At 38.0% G+C, this 26,234-nt stretch overlaps 1 protein-coding gene across 1 annotated transcript in view; it reads left to right on the plus strand.

The window, feature by feature from the left end:
• The first annotated feature begins 74 nt into the window (after positions 1-74).
• The window catches only part of AGPS (alkylglycerone phosphate synthase), a 92,089-nt gene continuing 65,929 nt past the window's right edge, over positions 75-26,234 (plus strand). The window contains exons 1-2 of the mRNA XM_062578517.1: positions 75-283; positions 5,158-5,265. The gene's annotated coding sequence lies outside the window, so the exon portion shown is untranslated. The remainder of the gene's footprint in view (positions 284-5,157; positions 5,266-26,234) is intronic.

Here is a 26,234-nt window from a genome sequence, read left to right on the forward strand (position 1 = left end):
CCGCCGGCGGCCGGGCGGCGCTGGCTGCCGCGCGGGGGGCGCCCTCGGAGCGCCTCCGCCGGGCCGCTGCGGCAGGCGGCTGCGCCCTCCCGCCGCCGCGAGCCGTGAGGGGGCGCGCGGAACGCCGGCGCGGGGCGGCTGCCGTTTTCTGGTGTGCTTCCCTGTGCCACCCACAGGGCTGGGTGGAGGAGCACCAAGCGACTGGGAGCTTCAGATTGAAGGTTTCCAGTCTAGCCTGGGGCATGCGCCGCCTGCGTACAGTAATGATAACGCTCTCCGGAAGGTTGGTGGTTTTTCAGCGTTTTCACGTTTCTGCGCAGCAAGTACAAATTCATAATGAGACCGTAAGCAATCTAGCAGCATAAGGCGGCTAGTTCATCTCCAACTACTTCGTGCAGGCCTCTGATGTCCTTTTAGGTCTCCTCGTCAAAATAGTTTGCTAAATTTAGAAGGCTTCTAAAAATACATTTTTCTTGACTATTTCTAGCTGAGTCTTTGCTGAACTAGAAAGTTCCTTTTGTAGCCTCTATATGTACTTTTCTAATATACCAAGGTAATAGCTTTCCCAAAACTGCTGTAATTCCCTTACACCTATTTTATTACTTGTGTTGTAGCCCCAGTTGATACTACAGGTATTGACATACATTGTTTGATCACGATCAGGATTTGTACATTTGAATCCCATATAATATTTTTTGGACAGATGTAATGGAAATGCTCATAAGATTAAAATTTCAGAATTTCCTTCTTCAGTCAAAGATGTTATACTGGTATGGGATCAGATTAAAAGAAAATGATATCGCCGTGTTCTTTATCTAGTCTTCTATTTTCCAGTTCTTTCTTGAGTCTTAGCACAGCTGCGTATGTATCTAAGTATTTCGTACTGACATAGCACTTGGTAAATATAGGCTACGTATAGTTAAACAATGAATTCAGCACTGGCAGATGAAAGATGGAAGTCATGGCAAAACCTCATGGAATGCAGCTGTAACCCACAACACTAATGATATCCGTGTGGAGTTTTATTAGACATAAAAGAAAGCGTTACAGCACTGTAACAGCATTGCAGATCTGCTTGCATATCAGCTTCCCCAAAGCAGAAGAATACCAAACAAATGACTAAACTTATGAACTATCCAGAACAGAGATAAGAAGGTATGGGACTTAGTACACAATAACCACTTGGAATTTATACCTTTGGACTACATCCCCCAACTCCCCAAAGCAATAATGCCATTGGTCCTTTTAAAATTTGTGTCAAACAGATAAAACATTGTGGACTAGTGACAGGGATTTAACTTCTCCAGTTATTTAATATGCATTCAACAACATATCATATTCCTTAGGTATGACAGCAAGCACACTCCACAGCACACCTAAAAATAGGGAATGCCTTAGAGCTGATGAACCACAGGCCTGTATCCCTACTGTGTGATAGTTACCAAATTAATACCAAACTAAGATGAGTGTCTCATCTTAAATCACTTGTCAGTATTTGTTAAACAGCACTTATCAGAGAACAGGCAGGATTCCACCTGGAAATTCAAGTAGCAGTCAAGTACTTAATTCAGTGCGCTGAAGATGGCTTTGAAAAGAGTGTGACCACTGCCACTGTGTTTGTAGACTAGCTGACAGTGTATGACAATGTATTTTAATCCTTTTTTGAGGCTCCTTTCAATGACCTATTATAACAAAATAACATTGAATTAGTATGCTCTTACTATCCCTAAGGGAAAATCAAACAGTTCTATTGTAGGCTAATCACGAAAACAAGAAAGTAACCTGCCACCATATTTATATGTAGCTTTGTAATATCTACAGGAATGATCAACCAATCCATTTTACTACAAGGTTTATCTATGTTATCTAGAGTGGCAACTGTATCACGACCCAAAGTAAGGTCTTTGCACATTACATTTTCTATGGTTTTTGGATTATTATATAAAAATCAACCATAAGTTAGTCTGAACATGAAAATGAATCTCTTCCACATTTGAAATCTAAAGCAAACTAGCTTAAGTTACATGACTGGAATTCAGCAGCAAAATCTTAAGTAGATTCCTGTGTATCATTTTTATAGTACCAGTCTAAAAGTGAATCCAACTGAATTTAACTAAAATGAGACTGTATGTTGGAGACTGTAGAGAAACAGAGCTCTGCAACAGAAATGGGCTGTCACAGTTTAAAGAACCTTTTGGTTACAGCTGTTCCCATTCCAAGATCCCCTGCAAATGATGGTTTTATTAATTACCATCTTTTGACCTTTTCAGTACTATAAAAGAAATAGCAAGCAGAAGACAAAACACATTAGCTGAGTATGAGTAATATATAATGTCAATTCATGAAAAATTGCCCTGAAACTATAAAGATGTCTTTTCTACATGCTTCATCTAATAAAAAAGCAAAAGAAAAGCAAATGGGAGCGTTATGAGTTTGTATAGATTCTATCAGTGCAGAAATACTATGCAAAGCTTAGCTTAGCAGCTTGCTTGGACCATGTGGACAAGGGTAAAAAAAAGAAAAAAAGAAAAAAAAAAAAAAAAAGAAGAACACTTTCTGGCCAGGACAGATAAAGGAGCATTAACTATATATTTCATTCATGTTCCTTGATTAATTTCTTTTCTCCTTTCCTTATCTTCACACCTGGATCCTAGACAGACCAGTGCTTCATTTCTTATGAGTAATGCAGCTATTCAGCCATCCAACTTTTCAACTTAATGAAAATGCTGTATCTCACCACAACATTCTCACTATACACCACTTGAAGAAGTGCATTAGGAGCTTTCTGAATCTAAGTGTAAACTATAATTTTGCAGTATTCTTATCTTCATTTGATTAGACAGTCTGAAATACCTGGAACCATAGGTTGGTTTGTTACTTGCCTTGTAGCTTTCTGTAAAATAAAGTTTTAAAGAAAATGTTTCCAGTTAACATTGAATCTTTTTAATCCAGGAGGCAGCTAGTGAGGAACATTCAGTTTCTTTGGGATATTATAACATCTCCATAAGGAATATATAGAGGAATTTGGGTCCAATGTAGTGCTTTAGTCTCCACTTGTAAATACAAATTTTTGATCAAACACAGAAAAATTCAAATGCTTTTCTATTTGCCGTATTTCTGCTCATATATGTGCATCCACCTTGTAAAACTTAGGTATGTAGTCTGTATGTATTGACCTTACTCTTAAAGCTCTTTACCCATTTTTAGGATACTTTAGCTTATAGTATAACAAGATAGATACACTTTCCAGGAGATCTGAAGTAGCTGAGTACATGAGTTAACTTATGTATTCAAGAGCAACCCTTGGTGATACTTTACTGAAAAGTAACAAGGAGTATAGACGATTTTTAATTACACATATCATTTAAATTTTTACCAGTTGGCTATTTTTGTATTTGTCATTCTATTATTTCTATTCTTGCATTAGAATTTTTATCAGTCTTAATATTTGTAAAAACATGTATTTTATTATCAAAATATATTGTAATATAGTCTTATGCTTTTTAAAATGATAGGTCGAAGGAAAGATTTGGCCATACTTTTAGCTAATGGACTCTTAGTGACACTTCGGTAAAATTCTTTCTGACATATCTGTATAACATTTTATATTGCTTTATGTTGGAATAATACAAAGATAGAAACTACTGGTGCCATCTATTGCTGAAAACATATGTTATAAAACCTTGCTACTTTTGAATATCTTCAAAGAAAGGACAATGGAGGAAAATAACTGTTGGAAGATAATATTATTATAAACTGCTGAAAGATGATGGATACAAGTCTCAATATGCTGATTGGATTTCAGTCACATTGAATTTCTGAACATTTGTCAGTGACTGTGTTGAATAGGACCCTAATGAGTAGTGGCTCTCAGGATCTGTGATTTTGCGCTGGAACTTTTTTGATTTTATATTTTTAATACGGACTTTTGCTTTAAATTTAGTCTCAGTGATGACACTGGAAAAAACACTGATGAAAAGATTCAGTGAAACTGAATTTAACTCAGTGATGAGGAGACATCCTATATTTTGTGGAGAGCTCTGCATGGAATGTAAACCAAGAACACTGGAATCAGCATCATACATGGCACAAATTCTGTCCCCTTCTTACATAGCAAAGTTATAAGATAGACCATGGATAGGTGCTTAGTTGTTGGCATAATGAGACGGTATGTCCTCCTGTATGATGGCTGGAATTTATCTCCCTAATCTCTACCATCTAAAAGTTAGGTGAAGTTAATGAGCTGCCTAAAGTACAGTAGCTGGTTCTTTCTTCGCTTCTCAGAGGAGACCCTGTCACTAGTGGATTCCTGGTGGAAGAGTAACCCTATACCTAAAACCTTCAGCTTTGACCCAAACCGGTTATGATTTCATTTCCTGGAACCATGGAAGTAAGGGAAGTTGTAGGTCTTTTTATATATAAGTATGAACAAGTAGAGTATAGACCTTTACTCATTTTTTTCCTGAGGAAAGTTCAAATTTAAATTTGGCTCAGAGGAATCAGAAGTGGTTTGTCTTCTGCTGGTACTTGTCTCATTCTATAGAGTAAACTGACATCGAAATGTTTTGAATCTATGACTGTCAGAGTTTCTGTCTTATTATGATTTGATGACTTAAACTTAGAAATTAAAATCCTTTCAAGCTGAGAAATTCCTGAGAACAATGTGTTTGAAATAAATACAAGAGCTTTCAGGATAATTTAGCCACTTCGTGGCAGTATTTTCAAAACCTTTTGGAGGAACTCTGTGCTACTCCTCCTGTTTATTCACAGTGAATGTGGATGCTGTACTTACAGCACCCTGCTCTGCTTACCTTTGCAACAGCAGGCTGATCTATACTCATCGGGTAACACTGTTCTGAAGAGTTGTTCATAATACTTTTTGCACAGGCAGTTCTAGGTGCAGCTTTTACCAATGTTACGCAGTAAGAATTCACCTCCTACTGAGTAAGCTTGATAAAAACAAAATAGAGGACATTTCTTAGTTGCTGAGCTTATGTCTTCCACACAGTGAAAAGTCATGATGACTTTTTGGAAGTATTAGTTAAACAATTGTTTTAATTTACTTTCAGGAATATTTCTGTATTCCTATTCCGGCTAGAAAATTTTGAATTATGTGTGATAACAGCTGTGTTACATTGCCATCTAAATCCTCTACAGATTCTGGAAAGTCTGCAGAGCCACAAGCTGCTTTCATCTGGAATTGCATGCTTGTAGGAGAAGGAAAACAAGACAGTGAGGCTTTCATACAAAATCCTGTGTTGCAGAGTAAGTAGTCTGAGGCCTTCCTCACTATTATCTGTTCACTCTAAAACTGCTTCTTTCCAAAAGGACTGACGGGTCCTTAGAGCCACACCTGTAAAAGGAGCAGGAGAGCTCCCTCATGATACTACTCTTAAGTTCTTTGCTGTATGTCTACCTCAAATTCCTGTTTTCCTCTGAGGGTCTTGCCCACTCCTCCTTCTGGGTCAGTTACAATCCACTAAGTTGTCTTCTCATGTTTCACTCCCTATGGACTATGGACTTTTAGTGTTAACTTCTATCAGCCTAAATAATTAAAAGCAATGCAAAGTGCATACCTGAAAATTAGAATGGTTGAAAATTTGTTCCTTCTTTCTCAAAGAAAAAAAAAACAAACTCAGATTGCAGTCAGCAGGAAAAATGAATAAACTATTTGGTGATAAATTGCACAACAAAATAGCTTAATAAAAGTGACTTTAAAGTATACTTTAAATAATTAATATTCAAATCACAAAGCCATCATTGATTTAGATTCTGATTATGCAAAGGTAATTATTAACAAACTGCCTCATTCAGTTTAGTGAAAAAACAATTGAAAGTTTTAATGTCCTGGAATATGCAGATAATAAATGCTGTGATCTGGACTCTTTACCGGATTAGAATCCTAATTCTTCTTTTACTCAGGCATACTAGAATATAGGTATATGTAATGAAAGATATTTTTATGACATTTTAGAGCCAAAACAATTCTGGAGTAATTCTAAAATGGAATAATTGTTCCAGAATTAAATATTGAATTCAGCTAAAATAGACCAACAAACTTATTCCAGAATTAATGACCCTGTATCTCTTGCAATTTAAAATTCACATGAATTGAAAAGTTTGCAACCTGAATTCCACTCAGTATATTGGAAACAGTTCTAAAAGACTGAGTTTGCAACTTCCAACTACTAAAGCAAGTAGCTGAACTAAGTAACTATGTTATTATATAGATAAATATACTACAAAAAGTTTAAAGTACAGCATGTGTTTGGTAGTTGGAACTCCCTATCTGATATGCTGTTGAGCTCACCACCATCCTTTAAGTATTGTAATCTATTTATGTTGTAGGTGTATTAGGTGTGCTGACCCAACTCCTATCTGCCTGCTATTCCCTTTAAATTGCCAGGTCTTCACAGGGGATCAGAGAGCTTGGACATTTCCCAAACACTATAATTGCTCTTGCATTTTTTATTACACCAACCCCCAAATATAGAAAGTGTGAAAGCAAGAACAATGTAAATGTTCTGATATAAAAGACAAGAAAAGCATCTGGTAGAATATCTGCTCTGTCAACAAATTTTAGGATATTAGTGGCATATCTGTAGAAACAGAATTAATAACTCACATAGTAAACTGTAATATATTCAGAATCACTTTCTAGGAAAGACCTTTATTCTGTAACTTAGCGTTCTGTTTGTTGTTGGCTACAATGAAAGAGTTTGCTAACTGGGGGGAAACAGAGTTATTTCCTGTTCTGATTTTCAAAAAGGAAAGGAGGATTTGGCTGCTTTATTGCCAGTTTTTTTTGAGAGAGAGATTTTCTTTTTGATAGTCACATGATGTGGGAGTATAATACGCTATTTCCTCTTTCAGCCTCCTGTCATGCCTATATAGTCTGCTAACCCAGCAAGCAGTGCTCACTCACCGTGTTTAAAATATACACAACCTGCTGTCTCTATTCATGCTGCTCTGAAAGGCCTGCTCTTGGAGCAGCCGTACACGCAGGCTGCTCTGCTTCTTGTTCACAGGCAGGCAGTCTGTAAACTATCCGTGACTGTCAGTGCAAGTCTGTCCTGATGTGTCTGGTGGAGTGCTAATTCCCCAATGTGCTCAGATTTGTGAAGATTCAGCTGGGTGGACTCCAGTTCTGCATGAGAAAACTCTCACAGGCTCACTGCTTACTGGGCAGTGTAGGTAATACGCAGAACAAGTTGCATAGATTTGCTCCCAGTGTAGATGTGTCCTCTATGCTTTGGTGTGTAGGAAACAAAAATGCAGAAACCATGGATTCTGCTGTCAGGTTTCTGTTGGTATTTTGTCTTTGCCTCTCCCCCTTTCTCTAGTTTAACTTCAGCTTCTGACTTGCGTCTCTTTGTCTTGTCCTAAATATGTCATGGTATTCCTACCCATTGGCCTCATTCCTAATCATAGCTCTGTTGCAACAAGGAAAGTGTATTACACAGGCTAAGGATGAACTGTGTTTAGAATATCAAGCAATATCATGCAATAAGTGTGATCCTCAGCAGCATACTGGACTGTGTACCTACTATATTGTTTGAGAATACGGTAGAAACAGGGAGTTTGTCTCTGAAGGTGAGTTTCTGAGGAGACACACACTAAACTTGATTTCTAAGAATGCAAATGCAACCCTTATGTTTTCATGCTCTTCTGGGTTTGCTGCTAGAGTAATTTGGCAGATGCTCAGAAATGCCATCTCCAAAGCAGTATTGGGATCTCTGTCTGTCCATGACTTGCTGACTTGCTGACCTTTTTTTTTTCTTTTTGCTTTTTATTTCTAAATAATTTATTCCAGAAGAACAAGTCTATTATGGGTTCCCCTTAATCAGCCTTAGAGGTCTGGACAAGTTAAACATAAAAGACATATTTCCAAATAAATCTGGCCCTCCAGCCACTGATTAATTTTCTGGCTTTTTTCAGAACTCTTTCTCATCTGTTTTTGTCTTTTTGGTAGTATTATGGATGGAACTGAGTATTTAAGGCCAGAATTGTAAAGAAAATGACTTAACCTGATGCTGTTACAGTTCTTCATATGGAGCCCAAAATTATATTGATTTTTGTCTTGCTGTATCCTATTGCAAACTCACATCTAGTTGCCTGTGGAGAGGAAGAAGTTTCCCATCATTCTCTTTTCTAATTTGTGCTTTTCAGCATATTTCTTCAAATGAAAATTTGGATTGTTTGTACAATATTTGTCAAATTGGCTGATTCTAGATCTAAACTATTACTTTTGAGTATCTAATTTCTTTACATTTCAGTTATAATTCTCTATTTGACATTTGCAGCTCCCTATAGTGTACAATTGTAAATGTCAGTATCATGCTGATGATTACTTTATTTTCCTGATGAAGATGTTAAAAAAAATTAGACCACACACGAATACTCATCCCACCCCAAAAAATCTTGCAGTTCACTACATGAACTACCTTTTGTTTACACCTTTGGACACTATATTGAAGTTGCCAGTATATATTGAGGTTTCCAGTATACTGTGAACGATGTTCAAGAGGGAAAAAACTACATGAGAGCAGGCGCAGCAGTTTGGTGGCTGGCAAAATGAGGCAGCTGGGTTGTAAGCAGCATGGGAGCTTCACAGGGAAATAGCTTGCTGCTGGCAGGGTGTCATTAGTAGCAGCAGGAGGACATAAGGAGTCAGGAGACACAACAAAACTGCATATGTGATTGGCAGAAGACTGGTGTAAAATGGTCCCAACAAGGCCCACCCCATACTATCATGACCCTCATTTCAGTTTCAACTGCAGGGATGATTTTGTTGCTGCTGTTAGAATAATTGTGCTTAAGGGAGTTGCCCTATTTGTTCCAAGAAAGCTATAAAGTTGTCCTATTACTTCTGCAGAGCCTATGTGTTAATGAGGACGCCCTGGTAACTGGAGCCTGCAAAGCCTTGTGCTTGGCACACCTACAGTGCTTGGCCCTGAGCTGGGGGCAATCCCAGGTGACAAGAGGTATCTGTCAGCCCACATTCTGGGGACAGATGTTCCATAACAGCACGAGAAGTTAGAGCTTATTTGTCAAAGGCAGTTTGAATTAATTTTTAAAGTAAGGTTTTTATGGAATATGGTTTGAACCTTTAAAAAAGGTCCATTACATCTGTCTCCTTCTCTTCAGTCACTCCTCTATAAATCTGTCCAAAGAGATCACTCAAGTTTGCACAACAAGATTTATTTTTCATAAATCCACAGTATTTGTTGCTTGTGGTCCTAGAACCTTCCAGCTGTTGAGTGATTGCTTTGCAATGTTTGTAGTATTATTTACTAGGAACAGAAATTATGTTTAAAAGAGACTGATGGCAAGTATCACTCCTTTTTCTTCTCAGAATTGGTGAGATGTTTGGTTAATAACTGTTCCTTGGTTTCCCACGTTTATTATGGTCCTATTTTATAGTATAATTACAACTGTACCACTTTCGTTCTATAAAACTACCTGAATGCAGCTAGTATCCCTTGACCCATGCACAGAATGTAAATTGTTTCCAGTGTTTTTTTATGGATTCTTAACCATGCCATTTTCAATCAAGCTCTCTGCTTTCAAGGTCACAAAGGCTGTTTTATTGGAGTACGATGTGTGTTATATCGTGTTAGCTTTCACATTGTAAATGCAACAGGAGAGATGCAGATAGGTTCTTTGATGAAAACAAGTCCATTAGAAGGCTTGTATTTTGCTTAGGTGAACTGACAAAAGTGAGCAGAACAAAGCAGGCTTGTCCTAGCATAAGTGCTATAGTTTGTGATGTTCAGGAGTTAGGTTATTATGCAACAATTAAAAAGGATAAGAACTGTTCAGAATATGAGGTTTTTGTAGTTCATGCACAAAATTTTTGCTCTGCTAACATAGCCAAATACTTGGCTATCATTTCAACAAATTAAATTCCTGAGACTCTGTCTGACTTCCTCAGAAAATTTGAAGCTGTTTTGAGGAGGTTCTGTGAGAAAACACAGAAGACTGAATATCACTAACTTTGGCCTGCTTATAAGGAAAGGGCTTGTAGTTACCCTCAGGCCTAAACTAGATCACATAACGAGTAAGAAATACAAAATATATTATATTCTTTAATTCTAAATTACATTATTTGATGTAATAAGAACTTCCATACCAGATCAAATCTAAATTAGTTGTCTGACAATAGTAATTCCCAGATGTCTCTGAGGAAATTGTCCAATTCTTCAATTTGCTTTTTGCCCCTCCACAGGTATAATGGATAATTATATAACAACCTGACTATGGGGGAAGTTATTTTCTAACCTCAGCCTGATGGCTGATTTATGCCCTGAATTGTGAACATTTATATCTGTTCTGAATTTTTATCGAGTCCAATCTAATTCCCCACATAAATGTATGAATATGTACGTATAACCTTTTACTAAATCTCACTAAGCACTTGGCCTCAATGATACCATGTGCCAGAATGTTTCACAAGCATATTACTTTTGTCAGTTTTAAATATATTGCCTTTTTATTATTATGATCAATATTTATTTGTGACTGTTTCAGTAATAATCCCCAACATCCTTTTCCACAGTCATTCCCTGACCTGACCAACTCTCAGGTCTGATTTTGGATGTTCCTGCTGGACTGAAAGGTAGCAATCCACTGCAAACTAACATTTTCTGCTGCATCCTCTCATAGGCCAGACCTAGGCTTTTACATGATGGATTGATGAATGGCAGAGATGATGCTTTTAGTAAATGAAAAGGTTAAACTGCCTCAAGGATGATTATCATGCTACTGCACCACAACTTCCTGAATTTGCAAGTGTCATTAGAATTTAATGTTGAGAGAAGAGTTTATTTTAGGGGGAAAGAGATTGTTTTGGACTACTGAGAAGAAATTAATTTTCATTTATGTAGGGTTAAAGAGGTGGGTTTTGACAGACTGATTGGAGAGGGAGGGATTAATCTTAGGGTGAGCTTTTATAGCTCAATTTTGTTTGAGGGGGGTAGATTATGTTTGATTATATTGGAAAAATGATTATACCTGGTAAAATAAAGTTGGATTAGGATTTACTTTGAACACTAAAGTAAGAAAAACTGATTTTATCTAAGGAGGGAATTTGACTGTATGTATATGTGGGCATTTCACTGACATAAAAAAGTGGACTGGTTTTGACTGGAAGCAAAAGAAGACCCCTATAGAGAAAACCATACAAAAGCAGCAAGTCAGTGATTTCCTTTCTCCTCCCAAAACTGGACATTAACTGTATCTGCATTCGTAGAAACTTGAAAGGTGGGCAGATCCCAGAGTTGCCAAAGAGAAGATGTACCTTTGCAAATTAAACCTTGACTAAGCACCTGTGATGAAAGGGAGACCATGAGACTGACTTCAACAGTCTGCATATGGAAAAGTCAGGGAAACCTTGAATCTGTGACTCCTCGGAACATACACTCTGTGAGGAAATATTATCAGGCCAAAGAATTTCATTTACACAGATTGGGGATATATTCAAAGCCAGCAGAGATATTCAGAATAGTTTCCTCAGACAGCAGAATTCAAAAAGCAATAATTACACACAAAGAACTTCTATGACCAGAGTCAATATAAGGCATCTGTGAACTGACCCACAAAATTTAAATCTTGATGTAAATTCTTCAGTTTGAGAATACTGAGCAATCACCTTTTGTTGGTTTACTTAATTATATAATGAGCAGGTATAATTTTTTTATTCAGATTAAAATTTCCCTGGAACACAAGTTAGTTTAGATCTGAGGTTTTGGCTCAAGTCCATTCCCAGCTTGTACTTAATATAAATTACTGGCTTAGAAGCATGACATGTTCAATTTATCCTCCATTTTATATGAGTGAAAAGTACATGCATAATTCTGTGCATATCACACTTTCTGTAATCTATTGTGACAAATAGACCAAAGGACTGAAACTGCTAGGTAAGATGCTTTATTTTAGCCCACACCCAGACGTAGTTTAAATACCAGGCAAAAATGGCATTTGAATTACTTGATTTGAATCAATGCCAAATTCAATCCTGTGCAAGCTTGGAGTCCAAAATCTTGGACTAAAACCAGTGATTTATGTGTGGCAACATAAGGCAATAACAAGCAGCAATCAAAATAGTGACAAGAATGGACCATCATGAAAAACTGACAGCTTTTCATTGGAGCTACTGTGGTTGTGGGACTAGGAACAGAGGTGATATTTTGATACATGGATAATAACTACAAGAAAAGAAGACTTGCAGAGCAGCATTCCCACTTCCATCTCCACATTCTCTGTGCCGTGCTCACTCAGAGTGCTTTGAGATTCTTTATTGTTGAGTATAGTAGAAGAAGAAAAAATTTCCCATTCTGGAGAGAAGAACAGAAAATGATGTTGCACCCAAATGATAGAAATTATACATTATCATAATCTCTTTCAAAATAACTATGTTACATTAAGAGCTTTATCCTGAAATAATGAACCTTGGTGTTGAGTTTTGGTATGTTGGCTCAGTTTGATTTGTCTGTTAGTGTCTTGAGTTCAAATACAGGGAAGTAATGTAATTTAAACATCACCTAGAAAGAAAGCAGGACTTCCTAGAGTTTTGACAGTGTTACACATCCCATGGGGATCATGTTTTCCAGCATGATTTCATACTCTGAAATATTACTATTTTTCTTAGGCATTCTTTACTAGGTCACAAACCTTTGTAAGCAGGTTACAGTTGTATAACCAAATGCTATCGGTTCAGTTCAGAAAAACAGACATGGTAACATTCAACTCAACTCGGAAGAAAGAGATTGGGGAGTAGTTATATAGAAAGTTTGTAATTGCAGTTCTATTTGGCCACTTGTACCCCAAAAAACTTTGAATGAGCATTCTCTAAAGCCTTGCACAGAAAGGTCCAATTCCTTGTTCCAGTTTAAGCAATTTTGTCCTCAGCCAGACACCTATCCTCTAATTTGATGCTTCTCAGAGGGACTTTCATTCTCAAAACTGTCATGCCAAACAGTTGTCCACTTTGTTGTTTTTTTTCATAAAAAGGCACCTGTGCCATTTTAGATACTGTTCAGTCTGTTCCACTTCAGTGGTCTGCACTACTCCTCTGAGAACCCTGAGCTTTTGACACATTTTAGGCTGCCAGCTCTCATATGTTCTTTTCCCCAGCAGCCAATTTTGTTCTGAAACTCTTATTACTGAGCCAACTTCCGTTCCTTCATAAAGGGATACCCTCTTGTTATTGCAATTGAGGGGTTCCATAAGAGGCTTTCAGTGTCTCCTGAGTGTTATTATGTATGATAAAATCTTGAATTAAGCTTTACCTAACATTTCCTCATGCAATATTCATTCACTGGCAAACTGCATTTGTTTCTGTTGTTGACAAATACTTCTAGGTTTATTTCTAATACCGCAATTACGTGACCAGGTTAATATATAAGAGAATAAAATGTTATATGCAGTGTTTGAGTAAGAGAAGGCTAGAAGCCTGAATTCAGTACAATGTACACTGCCATCTTGTGTTCTGAAATTCTAGATAATATAAACACGCATACTATACATACAGCTTTTCGCAAAATAGGAGGTGACTCTAATAGAACAATAGGCAAAATTACCAAAAGATATTTGCTGTCATGGTAGAGTTCTTTCTTTTCTTTCATGTAAAATAGTCCTTAAAATAGCAATTCTCACTGGTAATTCAGAATCTGTCAGTTCTAAGGGGATCTATTTCTTTTAATTAATGATTTATGCGTAACGCAGTCTGAAAAAGACTACAGAGAAAATTCTGTTACAGCCAGGCCATTCTCCATTTCCAGCAGTAAGGTTCAATATGGACTCCAAGGAACAGATATAAGGTAGCTTCTGAGCTGGTCCAGAGTTGCCAGAGCGGTTCTATGCCAGAGGCGTCTCTTCAGCAAAAAATGTGTGTGATAGAAAAAGGAGTAGGTTTTTATTTTTAGCTGGAATCTCTTCCTTTGAAACAAGTGTAGTCTGAACATAGCTAGATCATCTCAGGCTGTTCCTATATGTAGTGGACTACTAGCTAATCGGGTGAAGGAGGACCTAAAGCAACATTTACTTACAAAACAAAGAAAGGGAATCTAACGTCTCAGCCTTGTGGTGCTTATTTAGAACTGAATTCAAACAACAACAACAACAACAACAACAACAAAAGACACATCTTGGTGGATGAAATAAGTATTGCATGCTTTCCTGTAAAAATAATCATTCCTTCATAATAGGCTGATCAAAGAAGCTGTGTATATGCATACCTGCAGTTGCTCTCGCTGCATCACAGTATTTAGCTCTGCATTTTTATTATGTTTTTATTAATTCCAGCTTCTTTCTGTGGTTGTTTACTATTGAAAATGTGTAGGAACACTCTGAAAGACAGCTTGAAACAATGGCTGTATAAAACCCAAAGGATTTATTCTGTGCAGCTGCTGTTGCCTGTACCAAGCATAAACATGAAAGGAAAAAGGGTGGCAAAAATCAAATAATGAGCTTAGAGAAAAGGAGCAGGACAGGAAATAGTAAAAAACATATCACTTTAACAAATGCCAAGTAGAAGGGCAGAATGGCAGAGAACATGAACAAGAGGCAGAGGAGGGAAATATGCTTGGTCTTACTTGCTCGGAGATTCCCCTCAGGTTAGTTGCTTTTCCTGCCAGAAACCTTTCATTCCACCTGTTTAACATTTCTTAGCCCATTTGCACATACTTCTGCAATATAACTTACGATATCATTTGCCACCTCTAAAGGCAAATGATTATGGCACCCATTATGACTTATGCATGCAGATCTTCTGTCTCCAAAGGTTTCATTTTATGGCTTAAGTGGCTAATATACCACAAAGCAGAAATTAAATGACCTCCCTCTATTGTGCAATGAGTGAGTATAATGATCCTAAAGAGCTTTTGCCTCTATAACAATACTTTTATAATACCTGGCCTTGATTTAAACTTGTCTTCAAAAGGCAACATGTATATTGCAGTCTGATTGCATAATCTGCTGTTTCAGTAAGATTAGAACATTAGAACTGTTTGCACAACACATTGCAGTCAGTATTTAAGTTGTGCAAAAAGTTTATTAAAAAGGACTATGTCATTTCAAAATCTAGAATGCTTTGCTAAGAGCATTAATGCTATTTCAGTTAGTTCATCCGCCTGCAATATTCTTACCAATTTTCTTAATTTCCTAGCATACAGTCATACTTTCTTTATATTCTTTGCTGTGTTGCCATGTAAAGGAGTCTCAGACAGAAAAAGCTGATTGTCTACACATGAGGAACACTAAAATAGTTACTCAAATTGCACTGGAAACTGTATCAAATGAAGTGGGAAACTGCTCTTTTGTAATCTCTGTGTCATGGTAATCTCTAATAGGACATACATATACCTCCTCACTCGTCAAATAGCACTGTAACGGTTGTGTGTGGGAAAAGCAAAAGACAGAAAATCACTGCAATAAAAAAATTAAAGCTCTGGGAGGATAATAAACAGATATTCTGTCCCCAGTGCCTGGAGATACGGGTTAACAAAGCCTGTGACTGTGGTCAGTCTAATCCTCCTATGCTCCAGGTTTTGAACCTCTGCTAAAGGTTGCTGTATTGGATTAGACTGCATAATGTTCAAGTTCAGACCTTCAGATTCCCTTTTAGGTGTGCCTTTGGACTTAATTGAAAGTCACAGTCATGTTACAACTGCATCTAGCCAAATCTTCAGTGCCCTTGTGCATAAAATCTTCAGAGAAAGAACTAGATTAGAGAATAGTAGATAAGGGTTTCATCTAGCAAAGCTTCAAAGTTTTCTTCTTTAGGCTGAATATTTGAGTTTTTCCAGTGATTTAAAGCCTAATGTGTCTGTCATTCCAGTGTTTCCTACTATGTGGTGGAAGTGAAATACCACACTTCCCTGGAGCGTGCAGTGTAGTTGCCTGAGGCCTTGCTCCTATTCTGCTGCTCTGGGAAAGCTGTCCGTAGAAGGGAGATCTGTTACAGAGCACAAAATAATTAGTATATGAACTTAAACTATTTTTTTTAAAAAAAACAAAGCTGTCTTTCCTTTAAAGTGTCCATCTGCAGGGCTATAAATGTTAGCGAGAGAGCCTCTACTTACGTTTTATTTTCTGTTACCAAGAGCAGTTGGCCATCTGCTGGGTAAAAGGAAAGCTTTCCTTTGTTGCATTTGGAAGCAAAGGTCACAAATACTACAGCCCAGTCATTTGCAAATGATATGTTTATGCTGATCAGAAAATGCCTTCACTTTAGAGTTGTTAACTCACCCTGTTTAGCTATCAAGATGATCTCCTTAGATCAGAATCCAGTACTATGCAGTTTAAAATGTCTTTCACTTAGAGCTGTCTAAGATTCTTGCTGCCCTCAGGTGTGAAAGGACAGATGAAAAGACAAGGCTTGCTTTTTGGCACCAGATTTTGGGGCACAACTTCAGCCTCTGTGTGCCAGCACATGAGGTGATACCTGCACTACATAGGAATCCAAGGACCCACTGCCTGCTCTTTCGGGCCTCTGCTGGGACTATTTGGATTTGTCTTCAAAGTCTTCAGCAGCTAGGAGCTTGCTGCTAGTGCATGTGGCAAATATAAAGTTTATCAGCTCCTCAAGGCAGGCACATCTGCAGACAAGTGCCCAATATTCCTTAATCAGAATTCCATTCTGATGCTGAATTTTAAGAAGCCTTAATCTTGCTGTAGGAATTTACAGAACTGAGGATACTGCTTAACAAGCTCCCCTATGCAGAGGCATTGATTTAAATCAGTTCTTCTCAATTCAGCATTCCAGAAGTTTAGAAGATATCTGTGTTCAGGAGCTGCTGACTCCTTGGTCTTGCTCTAACATTTAGTATATTTTAAGATCTCTTGGGGCCAGTGCACAAGGTATGATGGAGTGAAAATTGAAGAGCTGAAAGAGAGAGAGGAAAAAAAAAAAAAAACTTTGCCACAAAGAAATTAGAGATGATGTAACTGGAATTTTTGAAAAGCTTCTCTGTTAAATGAAGTAAAAATGTAACTGATTAAAATGATAAGGTGTGACTGATTAGGCACAAGGATCAAGTCTACTTGTTTTAACAACAAACAACAATGCCATGTAAGTCAGGTACAAGGTATAGAACCGGGAATACATAATTACTAGGAAAAGAAATCTGAGGTAAGTAATATTTCCTTTTTAATTTCTTAAATAGTGTTTAGAAGCTTGTTAGTAGCTACAACATAATGTTTAGACACTGTAACAAAAGTGCTTAGAAAATATTTTGTTAATAAACAAATAGATGCTTCAGTTAACTACAAAAAAAATGCTAAAAAGAACTTTCTATAGAGAAATCGTGCTATGTCTCTGCATTCCTGCTCCATGATCAGTGAACTTTCCTCTGAAAATCCAGCATGACAAAGCAGTGCTTTCAGCAGGGATTCTTTTGTTGGAGAGTTTGAACAATGCATTGAGCAGTGAATGAGGAAATTAAAACATCTTATTGCAAGAATGAGTGAGAAACTATCTTTAGCCATTTAAGGAATAATTCAAAGACAGGAGAAAAATTCAAATGAGGGGCTCAAATACAGGCACTTCAGCTCTGTCTTGCTCTCTTGTGCACTAGAAATCTCACCCTCTCTATTCCAGCTAAAATTAAATGTTTAAATAGGAGTAAGGCAGCTTTAGTGCTTTTGGCCCATGGTTCTTTGTGCAAAGATACCCAGGATAAGTACTACCATTGTCACTTCAAGACAATCTTCCTGATCAACATCTTAATTTTCTAACTCTTCCGCTACTAAATTATTATCATGGGTTTATTTTTCCTTCCGTCACAAGATTTTATTATTATTACATGCTCTCTTAAAATTAATCTATACATTAGCCAGAAGGGAGTGCTGTAGCCGGGGACACTATTATTCCAGAGTCTTAGCAGGCCTTGTTCCAGCAAGCGTGGGGAATGATCGCCCTGACATTTCTTACCAAGCTGCTTTCAATCCACAAGAACAAAAGGAATCACTTGGTACTTCTTTTTATGCCTAGTCATTAGCTATATTTACAGTAGTGCTTTCTCAAAGTTTGGCATTGCTTTCTTTACCCCCACTTTCTGTTTTACAGCTGTTCCTTGCCCCTAAACTTCCAGTGCTGCAGCGCTGAGGAGCCATGAACAAGGACAGTTTGTTTTTTACTTCTCAAAATACAAAGAATGTTGTGTTAAAGAAAATAAATTCTGTTTCTCTCTGTCTCATTTGAAAGTGCCTGTCTTCTTCAGTGATATCATTGCATGTAATGGGGCAGTAAGCTGGTCCCCCATCAAACAAAGAAAGCAGTAGAGATTAATTATCTCACAAATATTTTGGAGAATCAAGCAGTTCACCCATTTGTGCTGCTCCATTTCCCATGTTTTCAGCTGAAAGAGCAGGCTGCTGTCTAAATTGATGGTGTCCTTTTCAGCTGAGACCAGCTTAATCTATTTTGTATTCTTCAAAAAAAAAAAGAGCTGCCTTTGTTATCCCTGGTATGCACCACATTTCTCTGTTGAAACAAAGCACTGATGAACAGCATTGGCTTGACAGTGCTTGAGACTGGAGTCCTCAGGTCTGGCAAAGCTGTGGCAGTAAGGACATTTAAGATGTCCTGCTGGTGCAAATTTAACAATGTGAGCTGAAGCCTTGCTTTAATTCTATATACTTACGATTGTACCATTTAATCATCAGATCTGCAGATGAATTCAAATCACTTTATCATAAGGAAGGAAGCAAAATTAAATAAAATAGAATCTAAAAACCCCCCTAAAACATAACCAATAATTCCAAAAGTTAAAGGGAAGAGTCTTCCAGACTACCTCTTAGTAACTCATATGATTCAGTCTGCTTTAGCACTGCTTGCTTATTTATAGGTAATGTTGCTATTTAGTGTTTCTTACCCATGACTATCTACCCTACTTTCCTTTAGGAGGCTCTCAGTCCTATCACAAAGACAGTTTATCTGTCTATGGAGCAGCTGCTGAACTGCTCCGGTTTATAGCCTGGCATATTTACATAAATTGCCACTCATTCCTCTTAATATACTGTGCTGTAATTTGCAAAATCCTGAAAAATCATCCATTTTTACTAGCATCTCTGATGTTAAAACTGTGTTTTAAAAACTGCAACAGATTTACATCTGAGCAGAAATGTTGCTTTTACTTGTACAAGTGTTCTTCTGTTCAGCTGCCTAAATTATAATTGAATCAACATTTGTTTCATAGAATGACAGTTAGCTACATTTTTATCAGAATTCCTTGATTTACTACTTGATCTCATTTTTATTACTATCACTTCAGTCTCAATCTCTACTTTTGTTTCTCAGATAAGGAAAAACTGAAGAGCTTAGCTGCTAGTCCTGGAAAAGGAAAATGAAAATGAGGTGTGGATGTTGCATGCTTCTCCCCAAAACAAAATGCGCTGTATTTAGTATAGTACTGGTATAATGATAATTTAAGTGAATATAAACCAGGAGATCCCTCCCTCTCTGCTGTGGTTAGCCACCTGACTGCAAAAATGCATGGGGGGCAGGGGGAGGGCTGCACTCACCAGCTTGCAGTGAAGTTCCCGACTCACAGGTCTGTGCCTCCAGTTCTTTCAGGAATCTTCTCTTCAGGAATTCTTCCTTATTGTTATTCCATTCCTTGGGAATAGCAGGTCCAAGGCGTACAGAAGAAACCCAGCACGAGGCACACAGAAGATTTTGTGCTCACAGCACTGGCAGTCTCCTGCTGAAGCCTTCTGTAGCACAAGCATCGCTGGACATTGTTTGCCTCCATTATCGTGTGGTACAGCCGGGTAGGGTACTCGATCCGCTCTTGGCACAGGAAGAGAATCTGTTACGTGCTCTGTACCACCATCTGTCCCTGTCTGCACTCCGCCTAACTATCATCTAATCTGTTATTATCTTTGTATGTTCTTGGATGTCTTTCTGAAAGACATCCTAAGGTATCTCTAAAATGATCCTAAGGTGTCTCTAAAAATGAATTGTATTGTTCTCCTATATCTAGTTAACATATGCTGGGAAAGAGTCTTTGGTTTGTCAATAGGCACCTATGACCTAGCAATACAGAGGCAAGCTGGGTCAAACTGGAAAGAAGGCTGTACAGGAAGCAAATGTACAAACACCGAGGGAAGATGTAGCATTACAGGAGATATTGGGAGAATAAAGACTAAAAGAGAAGTGATATTAGCTAGGGCTAAAAAATATATAAGTATAGCAGCTTGACACTAGTGGGCTGTTTGGATGAGAGCCCATTAAGTTTAGTCCATAAACTGCAGACCTGCTATAGGATGTAAGGGTACAGCTTAATTCATGCCTCCAGCAGATCTTAATAGCAGAGATAGTATTCACTCTTTGCTGTGCATTGAAAGGCTATGGATTTGAATTGTAAGAGGATATAGTTGCCTACATGTATCAAAAGCAATGCGGAGACTTCAGGGTAGTTGTATCCTGTCTTTACCATTTTCACAAAGCACATACTATGTACTGGGAAATTCAGATGTATAATAAAATTCTTTATTAGTAGTCATGCATTTCCATTAATAGCTACTTTTATAGGACAATTGTACCATTGTGTAGGAGAATTACGGAGTAAAATAAGAGCATATGAGAATAATATAAATACTATTGAGACCGTGTTAACAGTTCTATCTTATTCTAAGCAGTAGATGTTTCATTCTGCTTTGACATCTATTTCCATTGAGATCATGGAAAAACCTTGGGAAAAAATAGTGATGGTTTCACATAAATTTTCATGGAAAAAGCAACCAAAATAATTAAATTATGCAAAGGGAACCCTAATAACAGAATCAAACACTTAATTCAAATGCTAACAATTGCCATTTAAAGGATGCTTTATCCATTTTAAAAAGCCACATGATTATTTGCCAACTTCCATTTGTGAGTAGTTTTTGCAAGGCCTGTTCAAACACTCTTCCCATCCCAAGTAAGCATACTTGGGATCTCCTTGCGCTCCCTGCACAGCAGAAAGGAAAAAAAGGGTTTCTTGAGCTCCACTCTGCCTGAAGGCCTGGTCGTGCTTGCAACCACAGCCCTGTTGGGCCAGTTCACCTCGTTCCCTCCATCCCCCCATCTGCACTGTGATCGCTGTGCACCCAGCTTGCTCCAGCTGCCTTGTCTCAGGGCCACCAAGCAGGGGTGAGGTTTGTGCAGGTCCTGAGCAGGGACAGCAGAGCAATGTGGTTTTGCATATTGCCACATCTGCAGGCATGAGGGGAAGGCAGGTTTACACAATTACATTGCTTAATTGTCTCTGATGTTGTATACTTTGATATCCCCTAGGGAATCTTCAGGTACTTGTCTTAAAATTTAATAGACACTAGAAGAAATTGTTCCTTCTCATTAAACTCGGTGGAAGGACTTGCAATAGCTGATTTGTTTGTTAAGCCGCCTTGCTATCTGACCTAAGGAGTTTGAGTTAACCACAGATATTAAGTGTTTAATAAGTGACCTTCTTTAACTGAAGAAGGTCAAACACATTTTTATTAACTTACCTGATAAATGTCTGTTTTCCAGCTCTAAAGAATTCTCTAATAAGATTCTGCAATAAGTCAAGAACTGCACAAATGTATTACTGCTGTTTCATCAGCACCTTTTTCATACTTTAAGCAAGTAAATATCAAACTTAAATCAGCCCTCTACATACCCTTGTATTTCCCCTGATTTCTTGAGATGTTATTTCTCACCTAGAAACTGTCAAGTTCTCAAACTTAGAATCTTCTCAAAAAGATACACATGAATTGTGTTTGTAATATAAAACACAAGCAACATTCTCTTCCACGATACAATTTATGATCAATTTATATAGCCTTAAGGAGGTAAAAGAAAGGTTATTAGAATCAATAACATATCTAGGGACATAGGCAAGGGAAATACAGAATTAAACATGTTATTATTAGGTCATTTCTTCCTTCTTTAAATTCTGAGGAACTGACACAGATTGGGAAAATTTTACTGCAAACAAAGTATTTAAAATGGATTATTTCACAAAATGCCATAATGCAATCTAGTTTCCAGTACCTCCCCAATCATTTGATACACATAAAGATCCTAGCTATATCCCACGTTGATCTCAGAATCCACACACATTAGAATGCAGGGGAATGTCAGGGCATATTGTTGAACATTCAAGTTTACTACATCCAGCTCCTGCTGCCTCAGGTCTACATAGAACATTTCTCTAGTGTTTGCAGGGTTTCAAAGCAACATATCTGAGAAGATATATGGAGAGATATATGTAACTATCTAAATGAAAAGAGAATCAAAATTGTATGAATTAAAAGCCTCAGAAGGAAACTACCGGTTCTGTTCAGGAGAAATTCATAAATTGGACTGACAGAAGCAATGCTCATTCTCAAAGGGGGATTTTCACAGTCGCAACATTTCCTGTCAGATTTCCAAAAGGGAGCATAAAACTGAAATGAAAAATTGAGGTTCTGAAAATAAATATGAGTTATGAGAGGAAGTCACCAACATAAAATGCAGGTGTGCAGGTGCTGCAACAACCAAGAAAGTGGTCAGGCAAATGATTTCCACAGAATCTCCCACATTATGTTGGGCAGTTAGATTTCCCCTTAATTGACAGTTCTCAAACAAAAAAGGAAAAGGAGAGAGTCTTGGGGCAACAAAAAAAGGCTTACAAATCACACCTGAGGTCTTTTGGGTATCTACCATGGAAGCTAAGTGTCTGTACATGTCCAATTATGCTTACTCTCACTGACAAATCCAAAGGATGGCATATGTGGTAATTATGTGTTTAGTTATATTTAGTTAGTATAGTTATATCAGCAAACAAATACGAAAACTTTTTCCGTTGACAGGCTTTGATGTTGTGCTAAGGCTGAACTGGGCAGGGACACACATCTTTACAACTGAGAGAGTTCTAGGGACCTTGTCTTCCTTTCAGTAATTTGGATGCAGCAAGACTCGGTAGGAACCTGCCAAACAAGTGCATTTATTAACATAGCTACTGATATTGTTAACAGTGATAGTTTAACTGGTTTTACTAACAGAAGTAAACAGAGTAGACAGAAATGAAGTGTCTTAGTCTGCAAAGGCTACCTTGTATTAGTTGATGCACAGACTCATCCATGCATATAACTAACAATTTAGCAAGTATTATTCCTGCATGCATGAGTGATACACAGAAAATAGTCAAATCTGAGTGTTATTAATATACACATTAAATTCCACTCTAGAATATCAGTAAAGGGCTTAGTGAAATCACAGCAGTTTCAGAGGGCTAGAAAGTGTTGAATACGCTGACAAGGATTTGGTACTTGCTTCTCAGTGATCAGCTCTTGCTTATATATAGGCCTGTTGTTTCATGTGGTATGTTCAGACCATTCTGTTGAAAAAAAGCTGAAATAGTTTCCCAGGTTTCAGTTCCTCTTATCCTGAGTAACCTTTCCAGATACAGGCTGACCCTTAATTATTACTTGAGGTCCAGCAGGCTTCTCCTTAGCTGTCACCTGAGACCTGGGCCTTTCCTGCCATAGAGTATTGAATCCTGCAAGCTGAGCCTCATACTGCTATAAGCTGGTCAGGGATAGATGGATGTGATACTTTACCCTCAGTCTCCACTGACCCTACAGAGATGGCAGAAAGTCTAAGCAGGTCTTGGACAAGTTGATTCCTTTCAGGAAAACTTCTTGGTCCTTTCAAATATCAAGAAAACTCCCAGAAGATGAATTACTCAGTGGTGAATGGCACATTCATGAATTGGTTTATGCTTCCTGCATTTCTGGTGATAAAATGACTAATCCAGAGGTAAGCTCAAAGGTTTTCCCCCTTTTCATTGTTTCATCAGCTCCTTCTGAGCCCATGATTCAGCTGTGGATGTCCCACACCCATTCTGTACTCAGAGCAGCCCAAACCTCACCTGTTGTGTAGGTGGTGGCTCTTTGTACGGGGGTTGTAGAAACAGAACAGAAAGGTGTGGCCAATCCATTAGTGTCAATCACATCTGAAGTGAAGTAGAACTGGAGAAAACAGCATCTAATACATACCTTATTCAGTTGGCATTCACTTCTTTAACCATATTAGTAGTTGCATTACATGAAGACTCTTGAAAAATAATTCTTTTACTCCATTCATGTCCTCCTCACCCATTATAGAAAACTTGGTTAATTCTTTTGTTCTAAGCTAAAAAGTGAAAAAGTATATTTTAATTGCAGTATAGTTATCACAGTTTACAGAGGAACAACAACACACCTTTGGAGATTATTTTATAATAGCTTTTTTATTAGTTTATCTAGTAGAGAAATGGCCTATTGCCAATTCATGAATTATTTGAGCTCACATTTAGAAAATTAGTAAGCCATTAATTCAGTTTTATTAAAATTATATTTTACTTACAATATTGATAATAAAGTCACACTCCAAAGTTAAGACAAAAGCTTACAAAGTCCAGCAAAAATTGAGACCTGTCATATTTAAGCTTGCCCATATTACTCAGTTTAGCTCCCATGATGATTTTTATTACATCTTCTCCTCCAGGGTAGCATAATTATGCATTTTTCCACATTGCTGTCTCTTAGAGAAGAGAGAGCAGAAGAATGGTCATACCACTTCAGACCATGGTCCATCTAAGCATGTATACGGTCTCCAGTGCTGGCCACAAGCAGACAACTTGAAGAGTAAGAACAGATAAAGCACGTATACTTAGTAGTACACATATGATACTTCTCCCTAGTCATCTGCCATCCTTTAACCGTTTTCAGTTCAAGGATTTTCCTAAACTTGTTACAGTCTGTTTACTAAGCTGATAGAGACCTTTCTTCCAAGCTCTTGCTTAGCCCTCTGCCCAGGCACATGACAGGAGCCATCAGGACTCCCCATGCCAGCAAGAGCCCATCATACCACCTCCAGCAAGGAAGCAGGACAGGCTAGGGCAACCCCCAGCATCAGGCACCTATGCAGAGCCAGGCTGAGCAGTCAGTCCACAGATCAGGGACCAAATCAGCAAGGCCTATGGCCAGGCAGGGGCAGAAGCCAGTGCCCAGCACAACAGCTATAGCATCACTAGGACAGGGACTAATAGCCCTAGGCTGAGCTTAAATACAGCCCCAGGCCCAAGGGCAAGGGTAAGTGAAAGTCTCAGGTGGGACTGTTCAGGGCCCTTAAGGTCTACTAGTGACCCCAGAACCTGGCAGCTTGTCTATCTGTATAACCTTTTGAGGTGGGTCTTTGTAAGCAAAGATTGGTCTCTTGCACAGAAACAAGACATTGATTAGCTGTATTTTAGCTAATTTTGTTCTCTATATGATGAGGGTTCCCGCTGGTTTTAGAACCATACTACCATGTTCCTCCTGCCCACAGGTCAAATTCTACATGCACACACCTGGAAAGTAATTGGGAATGTTTTGGAAAATTAAGTCCTCAGATAGTGATAAATGTTCCTGACCAGATACTAGTTAAATTCCACTTTTTACTTGGAACCCATTGTGATTAGGATCAAATACATCAGCTCATTAAGAAATATTGCACCTTAGAAGTAATGGATAAAAAGAAACATTCCAGCAAAATATGAAGTCCACTACAATGAATCTAGTATCTCGTTGCAAACCTTAAACAATGTGGAAGGATTTAGATAACTGTGACTTAAAATCCCTCCAGCTACATCCAGAACTTGTAAACAATGAGAATGGAAACTCAGTCAAGAGACCTACATTTGTTCCCTAAAGACTGTTTTTTCACAGGAGCAGATAGTTAAATGCAGTTACACGTGAGTTAATCCAGAAAGTAGTATACAAATTATTCACAAGGGGGAACTTAACTCCATAACCAAACTATTAAACTGCTGGAACAGCTATTTATATTGCAGTAATACCAGAAACCTAACCTAAGGCTGAGAGCCCATTGTAAGTGCAATTCCTGCTCCAGGACACTTATAGACTATCTTCTAGTCAAAGTACACAAAGGGCATAAAATGAATTGGTAAAAGTGAGAATAAAAGCAAAACAAATACTACTAGTGTCAGGCTTTTATGTACTGCTTTTCATCAGTAGGTCTTACGCTAGTTGATTGACATTGTCGCACAGTCCTTAGAGTTTTCATCTTCAAATGGATCTCTGTAGGGAGAGGGTTTCTATATAGGGAGTTATGACACAAAGAGGCACCGTACTGCATATGAAGTAGGGAACTGAACCAAGGTCTCGCTGCTCCTACCCTAGATACTAGTCCCTGGAGAACTTTCTGCTGGTTGCTTAGCTAATGGAAAGGCATCGTGGTGAAG

Source organism: Rhea pennata, chromosome 6 (genome assembly GCF_028389875.1).
Source record: "Rhea pennata isolate bPtePen1 chromosome 6, bPtePen1.pri, whole genome shotgun sequence".
Classification (NCBI taxonomy): domain Eukaryota; kingdom Metazoa; phylum Chordata; class Aves; order Rheiformes; family Rheidae; genus Rhea; species Rhea pennata.